The following is a 17,194-nucleotide window of genomic DNA, read 5'->3' on the forward strand; positions in this document are numbered from 1 at the left end:
ATTTTATGTGGGCAATTCTAAGTGCAGTCTTTCTTAATTATTTACCCTAATGAATGAAAGCAACAACATCAATAATTGGACCCCCAGTAACTGGATAAAAACAGTCCAAAAATATTTTATTTTGATATTTATTGTTACATGTAGAAAATTTGCCTGATTTTTTTGTACACATATACTGCATATCTAGAAGAAAAATTTTTATTGCATACTGTATTTTGTCATCTCTTGGGTAGATTGATAGATATCTCTCTCTACATATGTATATATTTAGCTGACCATGACAGTTGTAAAAAAAAAAAAAAAAATGTTGGTCTTGCCAGTTATGCCCTGGACTTGAACCAGATATCCCAACTTTTAATACAACTCCTTGCCTTGCCACACATATAGTCTTGATGAAGGCATTGAGTTTTCTGAGTCTCAGTTTCTCCATTCACCAAAATGAAGTGAAAAATGTCTTATTGATCTTGCCCTGAGGAGCAAATGAACTACGGTATATTACTCTACTTTGATAAATATATGAATTAGAACTCAATGGGCTACAGAGAAATATGTTCATTAAAACTCAACAGGCTCCATTTTAAATAAAATCCTAAAACAGAACAGAAAAGAAAGCAGAGTTTATTTGAAGGGATTAGATATATCTAATCTCCTCTTTCCTTGTTTTGTGGAATTATTTTATTTTCTGGTCAGGAAAATATAATAAATAGTACTGTACACAAGCTTAAAGACTTTTGACAGAAACCCCTTGACTTTTTCGTTGAGCAAGTTTTATAAATACAGAATGAATTCAAGAAAAAAAAAAGATAAAATTTGCTGAGCATCTTTATCTGTGGCAGTCACAGTGCTGGGTTTAGCATACATCGTCTTATTTAGTTCTCCCTACCTTGTGACAGCCTCTGAGGAGCAGTAGAACATGCGTGGATGGAAGTACATTCTCTGGAACTAGAATAACTGGTTTAAATTCCAGCTTCTTCACTTTCAAGCTCCATGACCTCAAATAAGTCATTTCAAATGTGCCTTAGTTTTCTCACCTGAGGCATGTTGAGGGTATAAATAAAATGGTTTATACCTGGATTTGCAGGGTTATCTTGAAGATTAAGTGAAGAGATGCCTGTAACGTCCCTTAGAATACTTCTTGGCACGTGGTTAGCAGTCAATAAGTAATAATTGCTAGTATTTTTGTGGAGCAGTTATCAAATGTTAACTCAGAAAACAGCATCTCCCTAAGTCTTTTGCCCAAGTTCCCATAGAAATAAAAAAATGGAGCAATGATTCAGGTCTCTCTGAATAACACCCACTGGCCTTTTTGGCTCCAACACTTTATTCTTAAACCCCTCCATGCTGAGCTCTATGAACTTGGACTCTACTGAAGGTGTAGGTGATGGAGCAGGTTTCTATTGCAGCATTGGAACCAACTAAGAATGCAGTGTTTGATATTTCTGTGCTAAAAATTACTTCAGCCTCCCCAAAACTGGAAACTTCTCACTGAACATGATTTTATGCAGTCTTGGCCTTCTATCATATTCTCTAATATTTCTCTTTTTCTCTCTTTTCTTGTCTCACTATTCCTCCTGTCTACTGTGATATCCCTTACCTTTACATTCCTGATCATTTCTAATACAGAGTGGTTTTGTTTCTATAGTGTTTACTTATTCTTTTTTAGGCCAATCTTTAGGACTTTATCTTCCACTTTGAAATAGTTATCTAAAACTTTATACAAAAAAAAAAAATAGTCTCTCAGGTTAGAGAAACTTTGGTATTAGCTGTTGGATATCTTCCACGTATTCATGACCATTTTGCTTCCCTTCTTTAAAAACCTAGAATATTTTTGTTACATCCAGAATAAAATTTTAGGTCCTTTGTAGGGCATTAAAGACCCTTTGTAATCTGTACCACAGCTATTTTTTTTTTTTTACTGTGACCTTCATTCGTGTTAAAAAAAAAGTGGAAAAAAAAAAAAGATAAGAAAAGTGAAGACAAAATTTTTTAGAAGAACCCCTAGTATCCACCACCCAAAGATAAGCCATGTTATTTCTTCAGTGTGTAGCCTTAGAATTACATCTTATGTATATAGATACATATAATTTTATTTTATAAGCATTTAAACTTACTTTATATACCATCTTATGACCTATTTTTAAGAAATGAACAATAAATTTTTCCCTAATGTCAATAAATATTCATCAATAATATTCTTAAGGGCTGAAAAGAATATTGATAGACTCCCAACATTAATTTTACCAATCTGTATTAACTAATATTTAGGTTCTTCCCAAGTTTTTGATACCATATGCAAGAATGTTATATGTATTCTTAGTCCAATCATTGCTTATCTCTTTATAATTTTTCATATGAATTAACAAATGTAGAGTTGGTACGTCAGTATATAGCTCCCAAAACTGTTTTTCCCTCAGTCCCTATAGGGTAGAGAGCAGAAGGCTGTATGTTTTCAAATTGTAAATATTGAGGATCCCTGGGTGGCTCAGCGGTTTGGCGCCTGCCTTTGGCCCAGGGCACGATCCTGGAGTCCCGGGATCGAGTCCCATGTCAGGCTTCCGGCATGGAGCCTGCTTCTCCCTCTGCCTGTGTCTCTGCTTCTCTCTCTCTCTCTCTCTCTGTGTGTGTGTGTGTGTGTGTGTGTGTGTGTGTGTGTGTGTCTATCATAAATAAATAAATAAATCTTTAAAAAAAAACAAATTGTAAATATTTGTCACTTTTTTTTTGGTGAAAATTTTATCTCATGACTACAACCAGTGTTGCATAACTTTTTCCTAGTGCCTAGCATATTTAGGTATTTATTCACATATATTTAAATATTTTATTTTAAGCTGAAGAAAAATGTTCTTACATATAGCACTTATGAAAGCCAGTGATCAGTCAGTGCTCGCTTTGGCAGCACACATACTAAAATTGAAACAATACAGAGAAGATTAGCATGGCCCCCTGCACAAGAATGGTACACAGACTTATGAAGCATTCCATCTAAATTAAGACAGACAGACAGAAAGAAAGAAAAGAAAGGAAAGAATCATACTTTTAAGAGAACAATTTATAGTTGATCACAACTAAATACAGATATGAGAAAATAAAATTGTTTTTATTTAAAAGTCTCTCTTTGTGACAGTCTCAAAAGTAATTAGAATTCTGATATATATATTTATGTGTAATAAGTTAAAAGTAGAAAATTTTTAATGTTACACCTTCTCATGCTGAAATTAATTTTAGAAAGAATGGGCAAAGAAATATAAGAAATATATAGCATTTTCATTAGCAGTCATAATCAAAAGGTCTCGGGTCATTGACATTAATTATAAATTAAGAACTGGTGGTGGTCACATGAACATTTGATGTTGGTCCATTCAGTGGCTGGAGTTGTAAGTTGGAAATAATATTATGTGGATTCTTACAGAGCTAGTGTTTTATCAGATAGAAGTATATCATATGGCTGGGTAGAAGGCAGTACTCTAGGCCCTGCGAATGAGCTCCTCCTGACCTCCCTGGGATGCTGGGAGTACTGGGACTAGTACTTGGGACTAGTTGGTAAGACTAGGAGATCTGCAGTCCATGGTCATCCGTTTACCCTCCACCATGGTCATCTGTTTACCCTCCAGAGTGAAAGCTCTGGAACAGTGGATCTGTCTGAGATACTTGGTAGGTTGGGAATTGTGATTGTGACCAGCCCATTAGGAAGGTCTGGAGCAATCAGTTGTATTTAGTCACTGTATTAGCGTACAGACCCATCCTCCTGAGCATCAGCGTCCAGGGTAGCCTGCATGTTACTGTGGCCAGAGCATCAGTCTCTGTCATTGTACATGAGGCTCTTCAGGAGACCCAGGACCAGCTCTAAGTGCCTCTAGAGTACTAAGTATATCCCAGACATCCAGTTGGGAGAACTTTCCAAAAAGTCAGGGTAGCATCCATATCTTTTATTCCCAAACCTCCCTCAGGGTGTATGTGAAGCTCAGTTTCCAGTTAGGAATGCAACTGTTATCTAGGGGAGGACCCTAGATGTGGGCTTCTACCCTCTTTCCTGTTTTTAGTATGGGGGCAGGACGTGAGGTTCTACCCAGAGCTCATATTAGCTAAGTAACAGGCTTGAAAGTGGAATGAGCAAAATCTTTTTAATATGTTAATTTTACTGCTCTTATGGCACTTCAAAATTGCATTTGATAGACTTTAGACTCTTTAATATGACTGATAAGGACTTGCATTATGTGGCCTTGTCTCAGAGTGGGTTCCCCAGAAGTAGACACAGAAATAAGGATTTGAGACCATGATGGAAGCACTGGGAGAGAAGTAGGGAAATGAGATGCAGAAGAGAAGTCAGCCATTAAGGGGTATCTTGTCAAGACAGTTGCCAGGGAAGATGATTAAAGCTTAGTCCACTGAAGACAAAGTAGCTTCCATTCTATGTGCCTAAGACCTAAAGGAATGTGGGCAGGTCTCATGGTATCTGCCATAGGTCCCTTCTTAGGTCCCTCGCCTCACTTCTGTCTTATGCCACATACTGTAAGAATTTGTACCTGCCTGCTTGCTTACATTACTCAGGGTATTTCAGAATGCATACTATGTGCTAAGCACTAGGTACTAGGGATTTCAAGGGAACAAGATAGACATGGTCTATGAATTCAAGGACATGACACTCTTCCTTCTTTCTAAAACACTCTTTCCTCCCTCACCCAATAAACTCGATTACAAATGACTCTTCACCTGTCTCTACTCCCCCGCAAAAATGAAAGCTCGGTGGAGGCTGAATTCCCAGGCCATGCCAAGCTCTTTGGCATGGGTATGTGTTCAGTATATTCCTGTTGACTGTGTTGTACTATAGATAGCTATCAATAAGAAGACTGGCTGAGCTAGAGGAGGAGCCACTCATTTGTACCTTGTTCTGCTTTATATCTCTGGAATCTAGCATGTCTCTGGCACATAGTAAACATTCAGTATTTTGTAACAGAGTTGAATTAAGTTTAATCAGATCAAATTATTGTTCAGAATACATTGACCCAGATATACTAGCAACTTGACATCAAATTTCGTAAAGAATTATTGAAAGAATTGGCAATATTTCATACGAAAAAGACAAGACTTGAGAAGGACATGTACTTGTCTTCAAATATAGGAAAGACTGATAAATAGAGACACTGGGCTTGTTGTATCTGTCCCAAAATAAAATAGATTGTAGCACTGAATTAGGGAGAACTCTCAGACTTAGTACGTTACTGACAAGAGCCATGTGTTGCCCATCATTGGAGATGCCCAAGCAAAGTCTAGGGGTGTGGTAGACAAAATTTAACACTGATATATATAGTTGATGTAAGTGCCTAAGAAATGAGATTCCATGATTGTTCTAGATAAGTACAAAGTAATATATTTCTTCAGCCCTTAATAATTTTATGAAGGGTGTTCTGGAGGAAAATTATCTCTCTTTATCTCACAAGAAGGTCGTGTTTACAATTAATAATTGGATTGCTTTATACTTTACATGTGGCCTTCATATAGTCCTTGCAAAGATCCTTTGAATAGGTAGACCAAGTATTATTATTTCCATTTTACACAAAAGACGGAGGCTATATAGATTAACTTATTTGTCAAAGGTCACACATGTAATTGATGTCAGTAGAACTTGATCGCACCTCTCTGTGCCTCTTTCTTCAGAGCTGTCTACTGCACCATGCCACTTCTGTTATGACTGAGATGAGAGAGGAAAGTCAGAACCTCCTTTGTAAGTACTAATGCAGATCTTCCATTACAGAAGGACTCTGACAAGCCCCCTGTAATTTACAGTTAGCCTAAGTTTAAGTGGTATGATCAAGAGCAATGGACAAAGAGAAATAAGATCCAGTTAAGAACCCAGGGCTCTTACCCTATGTTGCTATTTGCCTCACAGAATCTGACTGTTTTTCCTGAGAAGGAATTATAATGATGCTTTTATGTTCCTGGCCAGGAAATGTTTATAAATCATAATGTACCATTTGCAAGTGATGTTACCTTATGAATATTAAAAGATTAGGAAATGACATTGGCTTTTGTTGAAAACCTTGAGTGACCCTGTAAGCAGACACAATAAATGATTGCTTTTATTGCAGTGCCCTCTAAATATTATTAAAACTCTTTATAGCAGGCAATAAATAATGGCAAACGAATGCTTGATTTATAGCAATTACAGTACAGATGAGTTGGATTCATGTGCTGCACTGTAATGAAAATAATAGCTCAGAACACACGAGAAACAGTCACTCAGTGAAATATGAGCTGATTTGCATGATCCACGTCCCTTGAGTAACCTGTAATTGGCTATTATGAAATGGACTAAGAATGATTTGGTCTGCAAATAAGAGAAGTGGTACCAAATTACCATATAATCTGTGTGGATATCTTTTATTTTCAACACCAAACTATTTGTGTGGCACATCGGATCTGTGCTCCCATATCTAACACGTGTGAGTATTCAACAGCTAAGGACCAGTCTTCTCTAACTCCTTTGAAATGTTTTCTTTGAGGGTTGCTGTTGCTTCAACTTTATCCAAAGGAAACAAACAAACTTGCTTTATTTTAGATCCAATGTGCCATGAAAATAGTACAACATTCTTTCCTACCATCCCTTTTAAGAATAGATTTTGGTAGTGAGGGTGAAATAGCATCATGGAATTCTTAAAGGGATTCAGAGTATACGTGTGACTTGTTTTATTCAGCAAAGCACATTTAGTTAACTCATGTTAATATTTCAGATCTCAGGAAATTTCTAGAGACACTTGGCTTTCCCAATTTTTTTTTTTTTGGTGGGGGGGGGGGCGGATATTTGCCTTAGTCTCTCTTTGACTCCTCCCTATAGATAACCTCACCAAAATCATAACAATCCACATGAAACTTTTTTTTTTTTTTGGTGGAATAAGCTGCCATTTTTCAAAAGCAGTGAAGGGAGCTGTGCCAAAACAGTATTTCATGCCTAGACCGTCTGTCATGCTCCTGAAATCTCATTCTCATTATCACACAAATAACCCAAGGGATAGAGCTAGTCCCACTGGCAAGGGGGATCATCAATGTTTATCCTAAGCTGCTGTTACAGTGGCCATAATGGGAAAAGGTATACCATAATTAAGAGCTATAGCCAACTAATTAAGTCAAATTACATCTAATTATAAATCCAATAATCTATGCCAAAACTAGTTGTTGATAGCTAAGGGAAAAATATACAGTTTTAATTAACCTTCATTATGGATTGGTGTTTAAAGGCATTTTTTAATTCAAAAAAAAATTTTTTTTACAAAATAAATGCTATGGTTCTCTTCTACCTAATATTTTGATTTAGGAATGGAGCAACTAAGAAAATGGAAAATCATTTTAGCAAAGAAAAATTGGCCTTTAAAATTTATAAATTATGTTAATTATTAAACATTCCTAGAAAATTTGAAAGAAAATTATAAGATAATACTAGTGCTGGATAATTACTTAATGCGCTATAATAAAATATTCCTAAAACAAATTAAAAGGACATATAAAAACTGGAAATGGCCAACAGTGGACTTATTAAATAATAAGATGGAAAATAAGGTGCACATAATGAGAAAAATTGAAGCTATGTAATCTCCACATTAAGTTAACTAGGGACAAATTAATAACTGTCTTCAAATAAATGAAAAGTATAAATAAGGAAATAAGAAAACTGCTGACAAGCAGTTTTGATTTTTCATCTTGCATCTGAACAAAAGTACATTGAAAACATTAGTTTAACATAAGGGACTTACTGGTCATAAAGGTGGTTAGTGTTATATAATCTCCTGCAGAAATCTATGTTTTATCTATGGATATCTTTAAAAATAATGTGTGTGTATATACATACATACATATACATGTATATACATGTATATATTATAAATATATATATTTATATATATATATATAATTTATATATTTATAAATAATAGCTCTAAATGTCTCTCCCTTCTAGTGTTGCTTGATAATTTAAAGAAAAAAATTATAGACATTTTTAACTTTAAACTTAAAATAATTTAAAGAAAATAAAACTTGCTATTTGGCTTATTGTGTATACATTTAGGGGTAAATTCATTTTGAAATGCAGGTACGTGAGACTGCCTTCTTCTAGGTAAAAAAAACAAAACAAAACAAAAAAACACATGATAGCATAACCACAGAAATCTAAAAGAATGTGAGCTTTCTCAAACGTTTGTGCTTCACTACTCCTAGGATATGACAAGGCTATTATCTTGGGACCTGGGATTTTGCAACTGAGTTGTTAGAGAAACTTTGAGCATAATGACGCATTCTTGCATTTATTAAATAAATATTTATTGGCCATCTACTACATGTCAGCCATTATGCTGTGTAGAATACAGAGTTGAAAAAGACTTAGCTTTTGTCCTCAATTAACTTATGAAATAGAAGGAAAGGTATGATTGGTATATAAAATAGGAAAATAAAAAAAAAACAGGGGTATTATGAGAGAGATACCAACAAAGTGTTGTGGTTTCAAGGAGGAAATAACCATTTCTTGGAAGTGATGTATCGGGAGATTTTATAACAATTATGCTATTTGATGATCATAAATTAGTGGGTAAGCTTTCGATAGGAAAAGAAGGTTGATCAGGATAATTTTTTGCAAATCAAGTGAGAGTGATGAGCTTAAAGAACTTTATAATTAATCATTGTCTCTTTTGTTATTATTGTCCAATTCAGTCCCATATGTTTTTACTATATGCCAGGCTCTAAAACAGAGGCTGGAAGTTTAAAAATCCAATTTTATCCTTATACAGAGCTAACCTTTATTGAATTATGAGTTTTGTACCTGTGAGTCTATGATCCTATTCAGACTTGTGACTTTTATTATCATGCACAAAACTTGTGAATTTGTTTCTCCAACCTAAAACTCCCAGCCATATACCATATGCCTAATTGATATCTCAAGCACCAAACTAAATCTACTTAAAACAAAGTTTATAATCTTGCCCCAAACCTGACTTTCCCCCTGTATTTTTTTTAAGATTTATTTATTTACTTATTTATGATAGACAAAGAGAGAGAGGCAGAGACACAGGAGGAGGGAGAAGCAGGCTCCATGCTGGGAGCCCAACATGGGGCTCCGGGATCGCACCCTAGGCCAAAGGCAGGCGCTAAACCACTGAGCCACCCAGGGACACCCCCCCCCCATATTTTCTATCTCAATAGGTGACACCAATATCTATTTGGTTATGCAAATCTGAAACCTAGGGATCACCCCGACTTCTACCTCTCATTATATGCCACAATAAACTTACCAATCAATTTCAATAATCCAGCTTTACTATTAAAAATCTCCTAAATTTACCCATGAGTCCTCCTCATGTTGTCCCACAATATGTAGACTCTCATTACCATTTTCTTTCATATGGACTATCATTACAATGCATTATTTCCCGACATTGATCTTTGTCTCCTTCCAACTCATCTCCCAAACTGCAACTGGGAAGAATTTTGTAAAGCAAATCTCATCATGTAAGACCACATTTCTAAGTGTCCAAAGTCTTTCATTATCTGACCTCTGTCTAGTTCTTCAATCTGTTCTCAAAAGTGGACTGTCCTTCTGTCCTGAGTGAAACCTTCCTTCGGGTTGTCCAGTGCACCATTCCCCCCACCCCCCCCTCTGGGGATTCTCTGCATATGCTTCTTCCCAGCCTGGAGTGCTTCCTGCCATGTCCATTGCTTTACTTTCAATTGATTTAACTTCTACTTATTTATCAGCTCTCAGCTCAAATACCACTCCATTAAGAAAACTGTCTATCACCACCAGTATTTTTCCTTTGTGGTCTTTTTAACCTACTCACATACAACTCAGGTGAGAAGTAGTATTAAATACTATGAAGATGGATTTTTTGTTTAACAAGGTGAAAAGCATATGCATCTATTTCTTCTCCAGCCCCCAACTTCTCATTCAAAATGTATAAACACACAGGAACAAATAGAATAGAACATGAATCAATAGTAGACTGGAGAGTTAAACCAATTAATTAGAGACTGAAAGTGACCTGGATGAGTAGAATCTATTTTCAAGCAGAGCAGGGCTGACTATCACCTAAAAGATTTTCGAGAAAAATGCCAAAGAATGATAGACTACTTGTCATCCACAGAAATCCAGAAAGTCTCAGGAATTGGGAGACACCAAGTATCATGGAAGCAGGGTAAGGTGAGTGGCTGAAAACAAAGTCTGCCTGAAGAGTGTTGGGCAACAAAGATACGACTTCTTTGCCGCAAGCACATTAAGCTGCCGGATGATGAAGCCACTCTCTCCCTTCAGATGAAACCAGAGAAGTATAGTCTAGAGAATGTAAACCAGAAAATCTCTAGATTCAGAACCACCTGATATTCAGATCTTGGGGATGAGGCACTACATGAGTTAAATAAGAATCTACACATGAAATATTGAGAACCTTGTGCCCTCTTGTTATATTCAGCCCAGAGTATAAGCAGAAGTGGAGAGAAAAGAATACTTATCAGGCCAAAGATGAGAACTGATCAGCTCCAGATAAAAAGCCTGTAGATAGTGATGTTTGTGGATTCCCAAATAAAAGAACTTTGTCTCTAAGCAATCACACTGCAGAAAGCTCACCAGCCACATCACAACCATGAATACATAGCTTCTAATCAGCTCTTTGATGCCTTACTCTTCAAGTTGATGGATAACTAAGAAAACCAAATAATTAAGGAATGTCTATAACATGAAAGACAAAGAACAAAGAAAGGCATTCATAGGAAACAGAAACAAAGCAGGCAACAGAAGAGTGTGTTTTAAACATTTTATTTTTTTATTTATTATTTATTATTTATTTATTTATGATAGTCACAGAGAGAGAGAGAGGCAGAGACACAGGCGGAGGGAGAAGCAGGCTCCATGCACCGGGAGCCTGATGTGGGACTCAATCCTGGGTCTCCAGGATTGCGCCCTGGGCCAAAGGCAGGCGCCAAACCGCTGCGCCACCCAGGGATCCCGAAGAGTGTGTTTTAGAAAATCCTCTAATTACTGCAATGAAGACTATGCTTTTTGCATACGAGAAACAAAAGAACTCAAGGAACATTTTGGGAATGGCAATGTATTGGGTAATGAAAAATATGATACTCAAGCTGAAAAAATCAATAGAAGGTTTGGAAAATAGCCAATGAAATCTCCAAGACTCTAGAATTAAAAAAAACAAAAAACAAAAACAAAAACGAAAAAACAAAAAACTGTGGACAATACATGAGAAAAAATTAAATTGGAGAATCCAGGAAGACTAACATCTGGCTAAGAGGAGTTCCAGAAAGAGAACAGGTAAATCGGAGGAGCAGAAATTATAAAATAAATAATTCAAGACTATAAAAGTGTTTTTCTAAACTAAAGAATCTGAGCTTCCAAGTTAAAATCTTCACCAGATGCTTGGGAGTGGGGGATGGGTGGAGGCCTTAAAATACTTTGTTACTCTGTAGCACCCCCACCCCCACCCCACCCCCGCCCCAGGGTGACCACCATCCTGGATCTTAGGTTATTTCCTTGCTTTTGCTTACAATTTTGCCACCTAATGTATGATTCTTTTAAAAATACATTAAGTTTTGTTTAAAAACTTACATAAAATGGAATCATACCATTAAATTAAAGCCCTTTGTAATTTCAAAATGCCAGGGAGAAGAGAAGTTCGTAAAAGCAAGATCACAAAGAATTGTTATAGCCTCAGGTACTGGCAAGAATGATGGCTAATGATTAAAAATTACCCCCACTTTATTTCTTGAACTAACCGATAAACAAGCAATGCAAAGATACATACAGGACAAGGATACAAATAAGCAAATATGGTTTGCCTGGCTCAGAAAGACACTGAAAGTTATGTGGGCAGGGCAACCCACAAGAGGGAGGAGAACCACGTGAGAGGAGCTCAGCAGTACAGGCTCACTAACGTTGCAACGTTGGACTAGAATTGGGCCACATGAGCACTCAAGGGCCATAATTAATAGCTAGTAATGCATGATGGAAGTCTTGCTCTGCCATCATCCCACACTTTAGTGTTCCATTTCTTGTTCCTCTTTAGGCCCACTTCTGGTCTGGCCATGGCCTTCCAAACAAATGAAGGCACAGGCATTGAATAGCATCATCTCAAAAAAAGTATCTGGAAGAAAAAAGGAACTGAAGCAAAAACTTCAAAATTCTAAGGGAGATTGACCTCTGACCCACACTTTATAACCAGTGTGACAGGCAATAAAATGTGAAAGACTTGCAGACTTGTGAGTCCTCAAAAATTTTATCTCACATGAATCCTTTCTCAGGACGCTGAGGATATACTCCACCAAGAAGCAAGCTTCGGGATTTAGACAACCAGGGATCCTACACAGAAAAGAGCCAAAGGGATTTTCCAGGAAATATCGAAGGAAAACCTCAGGAGAGACGAGAGCTGTGCAAAGATTCTGGTGTGAGGACAGAAGGATTCAGGAATAAAACAGAACTGATTGATCACCTAATTAACTTGGCCTTGTGGAAAATAGTACATACAACTGAAAACATTTAAAAGGCATTTTCAGTTTCAGCAAGAGTAAAACAAAGTAGAAAAAAGGAAATGTAATCATGTCATTTCACTAAGCAGTCAATGTTATTGAAACTGTCATAATATTATAAACATTGGGATAATGAGTAAGAGGTCATAAAGCATAAGAAGGCCAAATTCTTGTCTTCTGAAATATGCATTTATCCTTTGACCCTGTGATATCATTTCTAGGAATCTGTTTCCAAAAATATATATTGCAAAAAAATTTTAATGACTTATGCTCAGGGTGATTTACTCTGACATTATTTACAATAGCAAAACAATGGGTATGATCCAGTAAAGAATTCATTCAATACATGATGGGACATTCTCACAATGAAATATTATGCAGCCGTAGAAAAAGAATAAGGATGATCTCCTAGACCTATTGTTAAGTGACAAAAATTAAGGTAGAGATGTCATTCTTCACAGAACGATCATGACTAAAAATGCAGGGCAAATACCTGAATCACTCTTTTGTAATTCTCCAAGGAATAAACAATTCAGGCCAACATCATTGTCGCATGAAACGATTAGAAGAAGGTTGTGCATTGAATTTTACAGTGGAGAGATTAGGCTGTCATCCCTTACATCCGAGTTTGAACCATAGTACCTCCTAAGACTGGAAGGACCAGATCTCCTCCAGACATTATATACCTCTGGAGGTCTGGAAAGAAAAGCCAAAATTGAATCTTAAATTCAATTTTTTCAACTTTTATTTATCTTAAAATTTTCGTATAACTAGTACACTCGACTCTGTAATATGTGCACTTGTTTCGATAGAGCGCTATCACGGTTAATTACCTGCCACGAGCAAAAGTGATGCTCCAGAGATATGCACTTATCTCTTCTGTTGTTTTTCATACTTTCTAGCCTTTTAGCTTAAAGTTTTTCACCATCAACTCATTAGCCTGTGTTAAGTGGGAAAGGGAGAGGAGGCAGGGAAAGGGAGGGGAAGTGGGAGGGGACTCAAGGCGGTTTAGGCAGCATTTCCAAGAAGTTGGGTGATAAAACCAGAATTGGGGAGAGTGTCTAGGATGATACTAAGAGTGCCTTTTTTGTCAGGTTGCTTTTATTTTAAGACAAAGAAGACATAATTAAGATTGTTAGCAAGTTAAAAAAGGTAAGTGGAGAAATAGGGTCTGACAATGATGGGGCACACAAACCGTAAGAAGGAAAAAGAAATAGAAGAGAATACAGAAAAGGTTGCTGAAAATACAGTAGCCTGGTAAGGTGATTATGGAAGGCAAATATTTAGTCAGCTTTTCAGCAAAACAAAATAGGTGGGACTCACTGCTATATCCAGCTCCTAAACTCTAGTCTAGAGTCTCAAGAATTAATTTACCTTTCTGGACAGTCTCAGTCTAATTTAATATAATTTCTCTGTATAAAAATGATATTAACCAGCTTTATTGAGTGCTTACTATGGACCAGGGACTAAGTGCCATGGATGTAATTAACTCACACAAGTAATATTGGGTAGTATTTGTATCTCCAGTTCCTGGGTTAGAAACGTTGATAGATCAAACTTACACAAGTCAAACATTTAATAAGTTGTAGAACCAGGATTCAAACACAGATATCCTGGCTCTGGAACTTGCATGTTTAATCAACCCTAATATGAGCAGTCAGTTTTGATGACTTACTTATGCATCATCATTGTGAAAATTTTACAATATTGTTTTCTGACTTCTAACACATCTTTAAAACAACACCAACCTGAAGCAAATTGAGTAAAATTAAAACCAATTTAAACCCCTTTTTAAAGAAAAAAAATTAAAAAGAACTTGTATTTTTAATGTAGAATAGGCCTTTTTTTTTTTAGACTGGGCCATTCCTAAGAGAAAAACAATACCATTCGTGTGTGGTAACTTACTAATATAAATATAACTGGTTAATCTCAGAATTATGCAAGATGACTGGTCAAGGTCCTAAATGATCCATGGAAAATTAGTTTCACATATAAATTCAATTGTGTTAATAATGGTCATTAATCAGTGTCAACAATGGCAAGTGGAATAAAATTGGCGAGTTCTATTAATAAGTAAGCAAAAATTGGTATTTTCTATTACTGAACAAAGATTATGTGAAACATTAAGTTGCAAAAACGCTTGTGGTCATAATATACATAGTTTTCCATCTTACTGGCTTCCATACTTAATGATAAAAGGGCTGATACTTATAACTAAATATGTGGTGGATGTAGTAAACACTCTGTTGTAAAAATTTATGGCACGTATAACTACAGACATTATTTAAGAGAAGTTGTTTTAAAAGATTTTATTTATTTATTTGAAAGAGAACATGAGCAGAGGGAGGGCAGAGAGAGAAGCAGGCTCCCCGCTGAGCAGGGAACCCTACACTGGCTTCAATCCCAGGACCCTGGGATCATGACCTGAGCCGAAGGCTGCCATGGGGCTAAGCCACCCAGGTGCCCCTTAAGAGTAATTGTTTAATTGCATTTTAGACATTTTACTATTTGAAAAAGAAAAATCTTTTTACTTCCTCTTTTTTCCTTAGTGTATGTACTAAAAGCTAAATTACTTAATTGGGTGAAAAAAAAAGTACACAGGAACCTTGATTTCCTTTTAAATAGAATAAAAAGTTCATATCTTCTATAATGGTGCTATCAACTAAATCTCCTAAGAACAATATAATTGAACTGACATTTAACTTGGCAGTTAAGGAAATTACCATAGTTTCATGTCCGATGTACATTGAGAAGCTGATGTTTTTAGGTTAACTGAGAGTTGATATTTTAAATGGTGGCAAACTTCCAGAGTCCAATGGATTCATTCATGCAAGACTACTGCTTCAAGCTGGAATAAACTAGCATAGAGTAGATAAGATGTCTACCAGAAATCACCAGAAAATTTGGATTTATCTATCTATAAATATGTATGAAGATAAATATAAACATATTTATCTATAAATAATATATTAATTATAATATATTATGTATTATATAATGTGTATTAATTATAATATATTGTACTATATATTAATATAATATCAAATAGTATTATATAAATATATAAAATTTATTTAAATATATATATATATATATATATATATATATATATTTAAAGCATGACAGGGCTTCTGAGGCAAGCAACCCTTGAAAGAGTAAGATCCTAGAGGAAGGAGAACAGAAAGGTGAAGCCACTTTTTTCCTGTGAGTGTCTGCATATCTTGGCTCTGATTTAGAAACTGAGTCCAGGCAGAAAGTCATGGGGAGGTGTGGAGACACCAGCAGAGCCCAATCTCACACGACAGGAGAGAGGGACAAATGTTGGGACATCAGGGTGCTGTGATTAGAGGGGCCAGGATGCTGGTGAGATGGGAGGCACAAAGTAACTCTGAACCTCAGAGGTTTTCCCCTCTAGACATTCGCCTGTTTTTAAGCTTCTCAGAGAAAGTAGTAAGAAGCTAAGGAGAAACCCACTGAAAAGCAGAGTGGAATTTGAAATCATAAAATTTACAAATTCACTGGATACAAGGTTTATCAATGAACTCTTGTCTTATGGGGTGAATCGTGTACCCCCACGAATTCCTCTGTAGAAGTACTAACCCCTAATACCTCAGAATGTGACTATGTTTAGAGACAGTCTTTAAAGAGGTACATAAATTCAAATGAGATCATTAGGGTGAGTCCTAATCCAATATAACTAGTATCCTTATAAGAAGAGAGGATTTGGGGGCACCTCTGGGGCTCAGTGGTTGAACGTCTACCTTCGGCTCAGGTCGTGATCCCGGGGTCCTGGGATTGGGTCCCCATATCAGGCTCCCCACAGGGAGCCTGCTTCTCCCTAGGCCTATATCTCTGCCTCTCTCTGTGTGTCTCTCATGAATAAATACATAAAATCTTTAAAAAGAAAAAAAAAAAGAAGAGTAGTACAAAGAGACACACAGAAGGAAAAAGTGAATGAAGACCTGGTGATAGGCCAGCCATCTACAGAAGAAACCATCCCTGTAGCACTTCGATCGCATATTTCCAGCCTCCAGAATTGTGAGAAAATGAATTTTTGTTGTTTAACCGTCTGTGCAGCTTTGCTTTGACAGTACCAGCAAACTAATACATCTTATATGCCAGCAATTAAATAAAAATTGTAAATTCTAAAGCAATAATTTCAGTAACACCAAAAATCATTAAAACCTAGGAATATAATAATTAAACCATTCTTTCCTATGTGTGTACTCTACCTCATAGTCAAAAACTACTGTCTTAATCCTGCTTTTTGGGGGGCATTTTATAATTCTAGGAGCAGTCCTATGTGAAATACATCTTCATCAATTCACTAGGCTTTCATTCTTCCAGAAGTTCTGAGTCACAGAAAATTGAAATTGTTCATATAATGGTCAGATTTTCCAGCTTCTTTTCCCCAAACAGTAATGACTATAACATTCTCCAGGGTTAGTTTAATGGAAATAGTCCTTTACTAAAGGTACAATTCTTTTTAAAAAATTTTATTTATTCATGAGAGACACAGAGAGAGAGAGGCAGAGACACAGGCAGAAGGAGAAGCAGACCTGAGGTGAAGGCAGATGTTCAACCACTGAGCCACCCAGGTACCCCTAAATGTACAATTCTTAAGAAGACTGAAAGCAAAAATAGTAAAGATATTGAAATAAAATACAGAAAACTGTGTTCACGA

The 17,194-nt window shown here is 36.2% G+C and overlaps 1 long non-coding RNA gene and 1 other non-coding gene across 3 annotated transcripts in view; both read left to right on the forward strand.

The window, feature by feature from the left end:
- LOC121501443 overlaps positions 1-17,194 on the forward strand; it is a 554,541-nt gene that overhangs the window by 310,398 nt on the left and 226,949 nt on the right. The gene's annotated exons all lie outside the window — the stretch shown is intronic.
- On the forward strand, positions 2,881-2,988 carry LOC121472451. The gene has a single exon (XR_005982917.1). It is a non-coding gene; the product is annotated as a U6 spliceosomal RNA (small nuclear RNA).

This window comes from Vulpes lagopus, chromosome 11 (assembly GCF_018345385.1).
Source record: "Vulpes lagopus strain Blue_001 chromosome 11, ASM1834538v1, whole genome shotgun sequence".
NCBI classification, from domain to species: Eukaryota; Metazoa; Chordata; class Mammalia; order Carnivora; family Canidae; genus Vulpes; species Vulpes lagopus.